Source organism: Podarcis filfolensis (genome assembly GCF_964270895.1).
Source record: "Podarcis filfolensis genome assembly, chromosome: Z".
Taxonomy (NCBI): Eukaryota; Metazoa; Chordata; class Lepidosauria; order Squamata; family Lacertidae; genus Podarcis; species Podarcis filfolensis.
The window spans coordinates 32483004-32493945 of NC_139617.1; the positions used below are offsets into that span (position 1 = coordinate 32483004).

General features: G+C 44.1%; 1 long non-coding RNA gene across 1 annotated transcript; it reads right to left on the reverse strand.

The window, feature by feature from the left end:
• Positions 1-1796: 1796 nt before the first annotated feature.
• Positions 1797-7953, reverse strand: LOC310754595. Its single transcript, XR_014543905.1, has 3 exons — positions 6582-7953; positions 3267-3341; positions 1797-2233 (listed from the first exon to the last, which is right to left on the reverse strand). It is a non-coding gene; the product is annotated as an uncharacterized lncRNA (long non-coding RNA).
• Between the last annotated feature and the right edge of the window lie 2989 nt (positions 7954-10942).

The window sequence follows — 10942 nt, forward strand, 5'->3', positions numbered from 1 at the left end:
TTGCAGGTTGTCCCCTTGTGGCCCAGTTGCATATTTCTGCACTGCAGGGGTTTGGACTAGAATGATCCTCAGGGTCCCTTCCAATTCTACAGTTCTATGATTCTATGAAATATATCTCTGACTGTTTCTGGAAGGCTAGGTTATGGGGGGTTTAAAGTGACTACAGTATAGCTAAATGCCAGCTGTTCTTAAGGAATATAAGGGAAGAGGGATTAGATACGAATAACTGGTTAATAGATACAAAAAAAGTACATCAGATATATGGGAATTGAAGAAACATCTGGAGAATTTGTGAGGATAATTACAAATGGCTTTTGGAACGGATAAGAAACAGATGCAAAAAAACAAAACAAAACCAGACTACCTCATCTCCTTTGTTGGAGGTTTTTGAAAGAAAGGCTGGATGGCAGTCTGCCAGGGATTCTTCAGCTGTGATTTCTGCATTGCAGAGGGTTCGGCTTGATGACCCATGAGGTCCCCACAATTCCATGAATCTAAGCAGAAAGAACTGAAAATATCATGCAATGAAATCATGCTCCAGAGTAGATCCCTTGAAATGAATGGATCTAAGCTAGCCATGGCCTTTAATGTCATTGGGTCTGCTTTGGGGTGATCAATTCTGGCTACAATGCTAAATGTCCTTTCAGCCCATATTGTGTGGAAATGGCAGTTCACAGGGGACAAGGAAAGAACTAGAATAGTCATGAATGTAAGCTGCAGCGTGTCAGTAGGGTTGTTTTTTTTAAAAAAAGCATGATGCACTTATGCAATTATTACAGCATGGGAGTAGATATCACCAGTGGTTTAGGGCAGAAAATAAATGATATAGACCAATGGAAGACTCAACAGTGAGAACTACGCTAAGGAATCCATTGCTGATGTCTAAAAGCACCAATGAAAAATGTTAAAACGGAGCATAGCTATTATGGCTAGTAGCCATTGATAGTTTCCTTCTTCCTAATTTAATATATCGCTGGATATGTATATACCAATATACCAACCTCCAAAGACCTACAAGTATCTATGGAAACAAACTGTGCAAATATAAGCCCCTTGAACAAGCAGCAATTGTCACTTCTGAGCTATAATAGAAGCAAATGCAAAAGGGAAAAAAATGATTATGCACAAATGAATTCAAGTCAGGCATTTGGAAGATCCTGCAAATTGGGAACGAGATATGCAGCGTGAAAAAGGAGCTGTGTAACTGTCGGTCCACATTTAGACATAATGAAAGGAATAAAAGGAATAACGAATATCAGAGGAGGGTGGAAGAGCCTCATTAGCAGAGGTGGGGGTTTCAAGAGCCAGTTTTCATAGCCTAGAGCCTTTTGCTGGTTGATGATATGGAGAAGGACAGAGTCAGAGCTGCCTTGTTCTTACAGACATGACAAATCAGAGAGAGGAAGTGCACCCAAAAACGTCACGCAATCTCCTGTTTTTCTCACCACTAAGAATGGAATATAGTTTTTTAGCTGCAATGGCGCCCACACGAGAGGTGCTGAAACTGAACTTTTGTGAGCTCCAGCTGAAACAGAAAGCTCTGGTTTTAGGTCTCTGATAAGTTGGACTTCCTGGATCCAAACCAATAGCTTTAAATGACAAAAATGGAGATTCCAACTAAACATAAGGAAGAACTTACCGGTACATTATTTTTTAAAACCAGTTTTTATTAAAGATTTTCTTGTGTAACAAAGAAGTACATATAGCATTCCCACTTTCAATTCATAGAGTCTTTTTTCACAGTTTGTTTACATTGGTATGAGTGTTTCTGATGGTATGAGCTGTTCAGCAGCTGAAGGGCTGCCTTCCCTTGGAAGGAAGTGGACTCTCTCCTCCATTGGAGGTTTCAAAGCAAAGTTTGGATGGCCATCTCTCAAGCGGCCTTAATTGAGATTCTTGCATCGCAGTGAGTTGGATTCCATGACCCTCAGATTCCATTCCAACGACAATTTCTATGATTCCATGTGACGCTCGTATGACTTTTTCTTAGGAAACAAACCACGCAATGTAAAGCTACATAAATTGTGGAAGGGAGCAAAAGAGCAGCCAGGAAATCCATCAAAGGGTTCGAACCTCCAAATTTTAATATTCATGAACTGTAGAAAGCTGTCTTCTCTCCGGCTCTTAATATGCTCCCTTTTAAAGTGCTTTGAGATTTATAGCTGAGAATGTAGAAAGGCGAGGAGTTATTACCCATGGGTAAGATATAAGTCAACACCAGAGGAACTGGCAGCTGTAAGTGAAGAGAAAGATTAAAATTAGTGCAGAATAAACAATGGCTTACATATTTTTTAAAATACGGTCAAATATATGTATACAGACTGGAGTGGGGTGGGGGGGTGGGAGGTTTAGCAACCAAAGGATCTGGATGCTATGGGGGAAAGCAAATGAAAATGTGGTAATGCTTCTGTATCAAGTTCCAGGTGGACTGCTGCAATGCACTTTCTGTTGGGCTTCCATTGGGCTTGATCTGGAAGCTGCCACATTAGTGCAAAATGACAGAGCTGCCATTTTGGCCCCTGATTTAACATAGACACAGGACATCCCTAGTAGTCTACCTTTACAGGGTGCCCTACATAAGAAGATCCCTGCAGGCTCAAGCTAATGGTGTGTCTAGTACAGCATGCTGTTCTGATAGTGGCCAACTAGTTTTCTCAAAGGGAAGACCCCGAGCTGGAACCAAGCAGACGAGCAACTCTCTGCTCCTGCAATTAACTGGTAATTCAAAAGCACTGCTTTCTCCAGCTCTGTGCTAGTGCTAGTGGATCAAGCCAAAGGGGGCCCATCTAGTACAGCCTCCTGGTCTCACAGAGGTCTAGAAGATGTACCAATGGGAAGGCCAAAGGCAGGACCCAAGCACAAGAGCCCTTTCTCTTCCTGCGCTTTCCAGAAACTGGCATTCAGAAGTATTGCCCCTATCAATACTTTGAGTTTCCTCTTTTTCAGGAAAGGTAACAACTTTTGCTTCTTGTGCTTTCTGTTGAAACTGTAATATAAGTCAGTTTACATCTGGATCAGTTACCTGGGCAATGTGGATGAGAGCTTGGCTGGCATAATTTGGAACAATCAAGGGGTGTCAACAGCCATCGGAGTTGGCTAGCAGTAATTCCTTCATTTCAGGAAAGAATGGTGTTTGTGTAATGCAACTGTCCCTCTCTGTTCTATCTTAACAGCTATCCCAGCAGTACTGAGGGTGTTGCAAAATACTTGACTCCTTGTTGCCTCTAAATGCATTTTCATTATATCCTTAATGGAGTTTTCCTTACCTCAATTTGCAAGTCAGCAGTTTCCAGCCATGACATGGTGGGAGAAGATTACTGTTATTTTTATAATTATGGATCCTGCAGGGATGATAGACATACCAAACCTAACCTTATTAAGTAGCCAAAGCAACTAACATCCCATACACCCCAGTATGCCACACTTAGAGATGACTGCTGATCTTCTCACCAAACCTCTGCCAAGAGACCGGTTCCAGAACCTTCAAGCCAAGCTGGGATTCTGGGTGGTTTAATAAAATGTGTGTGAAATTGTTATACCTTTGCCTGAGAAGGGGTTCGTGGGGAAATGATGCTCCAGTCAAAATATCATACTAGGTGAGCAAAGGGTTACAACACATGGAGTTCTCTGTAGATTCCTAGAGAGCAACTCTGTGAGGTCATATCCTCTGCTTGCACAGACGTATTTTGATTTCAGTAAGGTTTTTGACATGCTTGTGGAGAAGCTGGGGAAATGTGGGCTGGATGAGGGAACTATTATGTTGATTTGTAGCTGGTTGACTGACTGAACTCAAAGAGTGCTTACAGTGGTACCTCTGGTTATGAACTTAATTCATTCCAGAGGTCTTAACCTGAAACCATTCTTAACCTGAGGTACCATTTTAGCTAATGGGGCCTCCCACTGCCGCCGCACCATTTCTGTTCACATCCTGGGGAAAAGCTCTTAATCCGAGGTACTACTTCTGGGTTAGCGAAAGGGCTGGCTCCAGAGAGCGGCTGCTTAAAATGGCGTTCAGCCAGCTCAGCCCAGCCTCCTTCCTCCTCTAGGCAGGGCGGGGAGAAGCCAGGAGGAGGGAGGGGGGAGGCGCTGCCGTGGTGTGTATGGGGGGGGGAAATGGAATGGTGCAGGGGGAAAAATGGTGCAGCCCAAATGAACTGAACCCCCACGCCGATCTACAGACAGTCTGTGGGCTGGATCCTGAAGGCTATTGGACCTGATCTGGCCCGCGGACCTTAATTTGCCGACCCCTGAGAAAAGAGATTTTTTTACCCCAACCATTAAAGTTACTGCGGTGTGCTGACATCCTCTTTCATTTTTACATTTGCTAATTAAAAAACAGAGACTTGGTAGAGAAGTAGGAACATAAATTTATTGCGATATCTGTTCTTGTGAATGTGGCATCATAAGATTGTTGTGAGGATAAAATGAGGATGGGGAAGCCATTCTGTGCCATCTTTATCTATAGTAGAAAAGCTAGATTATAGATGTAGTTGCTCCTCCTCCTCTTCATAAATAGGGCTGTTAAAGCATTCTGATGAAATGGTAGCAGAAATTGCTGGTGTTTATTCATTCCATGACATTAGCACAAATCACTGTTGTTGCTTTAAGTCCACAAAAGAATACATAAATGATGACATTGTCCCCTCATCTGCATTGTGCTTTTGTTGCATATACTAAATGAATGGGGATGAATAACATAATTAATTAGGCAAATTACATAATTTTGTGACAGCTGACACCGAGAAGAGGCATGAAAAGGGCAGAGGAGATGTTGGTTGCATGGAGGCGTAGTCTCCAATTGCTTAGAAAAAGCCCTGATCAGTAGGCGGGGACTTCAGTCTTGGCAACTGATCTTTAGGGAGGAAGACCACTGGGAATGAGCTGCACAACTGCTCATTAGGCTGCCTGACACTCATCCACATCTGTGAAGATTGTGTTTTTGCTAATAAAGAGTTAACTCCATATTTGAACTGTGTGATTACTGACTGGCAGGCTCCTGTGACACAATGCATCAATAATGTATAATCTTAGAAGCGGGGTGTCACTGTGACCTTAGTGCAAGACAAGTCATCTCCAAATGGGTGGAGACAATTGACTTGCAGGAGAGATGGCACTGCCATATTGCTCCAATTAATTATGATTTTCATGATCCAAATTTCTAAGCGATCAATCTCTATCCTATCAAGGAGCAGCAACATCAATTTAGCCTCAAAATTGCATCAATTCCCCAAACCAACGCAACCCACCATATGCAGCGCAAATTAATGCAACATAATTGTGGGCATAATTTAAAATAATTGAATGTAGAAACTGAGCTGTCGCTACAGCTGTAAATCTTCCTTTTAAACATGAACAATTAGCTTGGTGGTTTAACTCCCCCCCCCCCCCATTTTTCGAGAGAGGGTAAAGGATTTTGAAGCTAGTGCCCCCACTCTCCGCACACTCTCACTCTCCAGACGCTCATAGTACATATAACCATTTGAAAGTTTTACTTAATTATGTGTGTGTGTAGGGCGCGTGGGGGTGCCTCATGGCACACTGTGCAGCTATCCACTTGCCTTCCCTTTCAAACAGCAAAAAAGCACTTTCCTGCTCCACTAGTATGTAACTGGGTCAGGAGCACCATGCAGTTGGTTTAGCCACATCCACAAGGTGTTTGGATTCTGCGGTACTAGCCATTCTCTTTCCAGTGTTGGAGACAATAATGCAGGAAACCGCAGGAGGGAGAAGCTCATGTGTTTGGATGCTGCTTACGGATTTCCCAAAATGGGCATATGGCCACTACTGTGAGTAAGCAGAACAGGATTTTAGTCTAGACAGGACATTGGCCCGATTCAGCAGGACTCTTGCACCCCCCCCCCCAATTATCAGATGCAAAACAGCTGCTGAAAATTGCAGGTGAGGAAATTTGCTGTTACACTTAAGTCCTGACCAAAATGTGCACCTGGTTGGCCAATGTGAGTGGACTAGATGTGTTATAAATATAGGTCTTTTTAATGGGATATAAAAAGCTAGCTAGAGCAGGTATTTCCCCAGTAGTGTCTGCAACTGCTGATGAGAAAAGTTTAACTTAATTTAATTTTGTTTAAAAAGGTAACGAGGTAGTTTTCAGACATGGTTGGGTGGTGAATTAGAACTATATCAAGACTGAATGCAAATTTAAGGAATATGAACCACCTATACAGATGAAACCATCTGTTTTGGGGACATGCTGTGGCTCAGAGGTGGAGCACCTGCTTTGCATGCAGAAGGTCTCAGGTTCAATACCCAGCAACTCTAGGTGGGGCTGGGAAAGTACCACTGCCTGATATTCTTGGTCATCGGTGTAGATAATTCTGAGTTACATAGATCATACTTATTATTTCCTTTACTCACATGTGAGTTTAACATTCAGTTAGCAGAGTTTAAAATTGCAGTCCCTTTGCAGCTTAAAATGTAGAAATCTCTGGGACAAAGTTGCTTAACCTCATTAATAATTTTAATGGCCCTTTAGGAGACTGGATCACCCCCTTTTTATTGCTCTAAACAAAAGAATTGCACAGAAGTATGTAATGTAAGGGGGAAAAAAGTTGTTTACTTACAGAAATTTTCAGACTTGATTCCAGCAAAAAGCAACAGTGAAAACAAGATAGCGAGAATCTTATGTTAAAAAACACAAGCTTGAGATAAAAAAACAAACAGTCGGTGAGAGGTCAGAACAAGCATACTTTCTCTTCAGCTGCATGGAGGAGTTGCGTGGGAACTCCATGTGTCTTAACCCTTTGCTTATCTAGCAAAACCTAAAAATTAATTTTGGTTGCAATATTATTTCCCACAGAGACATGGAGAGAAACTTCTCTCTGTCCACTTTCTCCATAATCATGAAATTAAAGAGTTGGACGTGTCATTTGTCAAACCCCCTGCAATGCAGGAATCTCACCAATAGTTTTATACCGGGGTCAGCAACCTAAGGCCCATGGGCTGGAAGCGGCCCGTGGAGGTCGCTTGGCCCTGCCCCTGAGCCGCTCCCGAACTGAACTGCCCGCTCATGTGCTACGCTACACTGGTGCAGCACGGTGCGGGGACTTGCTTCCATGGCGCCAAAAATCACATCTGTGCACAACCCGGTCCACAGAGGGATCTCAGTGGGACCGATCCGGCCCAGGCAAGATAAACCTTGCTGACCCCTGGTTTTATACTCTTCCATCTCACCTCTGACTACTTTATATGCTTCCATCCAGTGAGTGGTCCACTGGGCCAGTTTTAATTTTAGTGCCTGACTGTCCGAAAGAGTAACAAGGAAGAAAACAGGAAAAAGATGTTTTCTCTTTTAGCAGAGAATTTGAGCATTATTATGCTGTAAATGAGCCTCTGCATTGCTGTGCAAGAAAATGACCCCCTATCAGGAGGTCTTAGTAATATGCAGATTTGTTGACATTTAATTAGATCAGCCATTGACTAATCAGTATAAAAGGCAGGTGGGGAATGACAGAAGACCTGTTTAAAGTTTTCAGGGCCTTGGTTGGTGTTATTTCCACCTCTAATTGAGGCTTAGATTTCACCTAGTCCTAATTAAGAAAGAAATCCATGTTGAAGCCCGTGAGTTCCTGGGCCAAATTTAGCTCTTCCTTTCAAAACATCACCGACACTCTGATGACTCACCTTTCACAGATGGGTTGGAGTTTTTGTCTTCTTTCGTTTTTTTGTTTTAGGGGGGGGGAAATGAAGTTGTCACTGATAAGGTTGTTGAAATCTGAAAGAGTCTCCTGTGGTTAACCATCTCTCTCCTGTTCTTCACTTTTGAGAGGTGACATGATAGCCATCTTTGAATATCTGAAGTGCTCCCACATGGAAGATGCAGCCGGCTTGCTTTCTGCTGCTCCAGAGGGAATGACACAAAACAATCATTTCAAATGACAAAAGCAGGAGATCCTGCCCAAACCTTAGGAATAACTTTCTGGTGGTAAGAGTAAGGTTACCAGATTTTCCCCCAATGAATCTGGGGACACAATCAATCAATCAATCAGTCAATCAATCAATCAATCAATCAATACTACACGTTCGGGACGTTGATGCTGCAGCGATGGCAGTGGCAGAGGGGTGGCCGCTGCCTTGACCTCAACCGCCATGTTTCCCCTTCCTCCGAGGCTTCTATCTCCTTTCTCCATGAGCCTGGGCAGCCCCTGAGTTGTTGGTTCTTCAGTGGTGGTGGGGGGGAAGTGGTGCATGGTGGGTCAGGCATGGAAGGCAGAGAAGGAGGGCCAAGCGTAGCAGTGAGGCTCAGTCAGTGCGATGCCTCCCTTCCCATTGGAGCAGCCCCAATCTCATTCCTACTTGCATTCAAGCAGGAGGGGGCAGGGATCCCTCAGCTGGGAAAGGAGGCTTCCCGTTGCCTAACTGAGAGATCCCCGCCCTGCTCCTGCTTGCACGCAAGTAAGAGTTGGGAGGCTGCTCCTATAGGCAGCATGAAGCCTCCCTTCACAGCTTAGTCACTGGGGTCAGGGAAGGTGGAGGCAGCCCGGAAGCTGCATCTTAGAGCCCCTGCACCACCATCATCTGGGGACTTCCGAGCAGCTCCTGGAGCCAGCCAGAGCCAACTGCTCCAGGCTGCTGAGACTGCCGCTGCTGTGTTTCCAGGGGACATTAGATGAAATCCGGGGACTTTCCAGGGATGGAATTTGTCCGGGGACTTATTCACAAATCCGGGGACTGTCCCCGGGAAACAGGGATGTCTGGTAACCCTAGGTAAGAGCCATTCCACAGTGGAATGGACTCCTAGAATAATAATAATAATAATAATTATTATTATTATTATTATTATTATTATTATTATTATTATTAAAAAGACCATTTGGATTGCTATCTACCAGGGATTCTTGAGGTTCCCATGTAGAGCTTTCGCCTTCCCTTGGATTGTGAGCCCACCTCAGTTCCAAAATAGTCTCTGCAGCAGCTTCAAGCCACAATTCCAGGATCCCATCCAATACCACCGGGGTTCCCCTTCAACTTTCTTCTTGATGCCCCATGGCAAATCCACTTCATCTCCTAACAGATGGAACAATACCGTAGTCATGTTTGGAATATGCATGGGGTTTTGTTTCAGATTCACTCAGGGACTATTCTTCTCAGAGATGCAGTTAATTTAACACCTGGGTTTGATCTTGTCCTTGATTATCAATATGATATTGAAGGGAGATATTATACACACACACACACACACACACACACACACACACACACACAAACACACACACACACACATACACACAGACCCCTCCAGCCCATCTTCCTCTCCAGATTGATGGCCCCATTATCTCCTATGCCTCTATGCATAGGAAAGGGAACTCTGCATGGGGGAAAGACCTGAGGGTGTGAATGCAAATCCAATTAAGCTGCATTGAAAGAGACAATTAATCTATTTTCCAATTAAGCAATAACACTGATGGGTGGGCATAAATCTGTGGAGTTGGGCACTTGGAGAATATGAGCTGCAGGAGCTTAGGGCAAGTTCATTATCGGAGTGACCTGCTTCAGATGCAAAGGTCAACGATCTGACAGATCCAGCACTGTCTGCTTGTGTCAAATGTGCCTTGTTTGCCAACTCGGGAAATCAAACTGAGAGCTAATAGGTGTCCACGGAGGACTACTAGGACTATTAGGGTGCTGATTTGCACCCCATTAATTGGATACGTAGGAAAATCCAATAGAGAGCTAATAGGGACCCAATGAAGTATAATGCAGTATTTGCACCTGTTAATCGGTTGGGTGCCTCTGTTGCAGAGCAGATGGTGCCTAGTCCTCAATGCTCCCAACCCTGTATTTTTATACTGGGAAGATCTGCCAAAACATATCCCTTCCCCCCAATGCTGAGGAATGCAAGGGAAACCTCTGAGCTGCTTATTTCTAGGGCTTAAGATGTGAAAGCAAATACAATAGAGCAAGTTGGGAGAGTCACTTTTCAGAGGAAAAGGAGCAGAGAGATGAAGCATCCTTAGTTGCTAACCTGCCTCTTCTCTTTTCACTCAACAGGGTAAGGAAGAGGCAAGAGCTAAAATGATGCAGCAGTTACTCTAGGAGTCTTTTGGAGCAAGAGGACAGCTACATTGGACTGCAAGCAGACACCTCCAGATATGACTGGAAAAGGCTCAGTGTCTGAAAACCCTGGAGAGCAGCTGCTACTCAGTGTAGACAATACCTACCTAGGATGACCAAAAGATTCACTCATAAGAACATGAGAAGAGTCAGTTGGTTTAGGCCAAAGGGGGCCTATCTAGTGCAGCAACCTGTCCTTACTGCGGCAACCAGATGCCTCAGTGCAAAGCCCCAAAGCAGGACCTGTTTGCAAAAGTATTCTCCAATTGTCCTTCACCATTATTTGGCATTACAAGGTAGACTGGGCATGGAGATTCTGCTACCACAGTGCATAATTAAACCAAATGCCTTTAAAAAGAGGATTAGACAAATTCATTGAGAAGGCTATCGATGGCTGCAGGCCTTGGTGGCTATGCGCTACCTCCATGGTCAGAGGCAGGAATGCTTGTGAATACCAGTTGCTGGAAACTGCAAGAGGGGTGAGGGCTGTTGCTGGTTTCCCATAATGGGCACCTGGCGAGCTACTGTGAAAACAGGATGCTGGACTAGATGGGACATTTGTCTGATCCAGGAAGCTCTTGTGTTATTATGCTCTTAATAGACCTCCATAAGGAGAGCCCTGCTGGACCAGGCCAGTGGCCCATCTAGTCCAGATGCTTTATATTGAGCCATACCTCTGTTGCATTTTGCACACTGATTGGCAACAGCCCTCTAGGATTTCAGGCAGGGAATATTTCACAGCCCTACCTGGAGATGTTGCTAGGAATTGTACGTTTCTTCATGCAAAGCAGATGCTCTACCGCTAATCTACAGCCTTACTTCTGAACCCCTTACCCAGTGCTTTATCCTTCAGAAATGATTTGTAATCCCT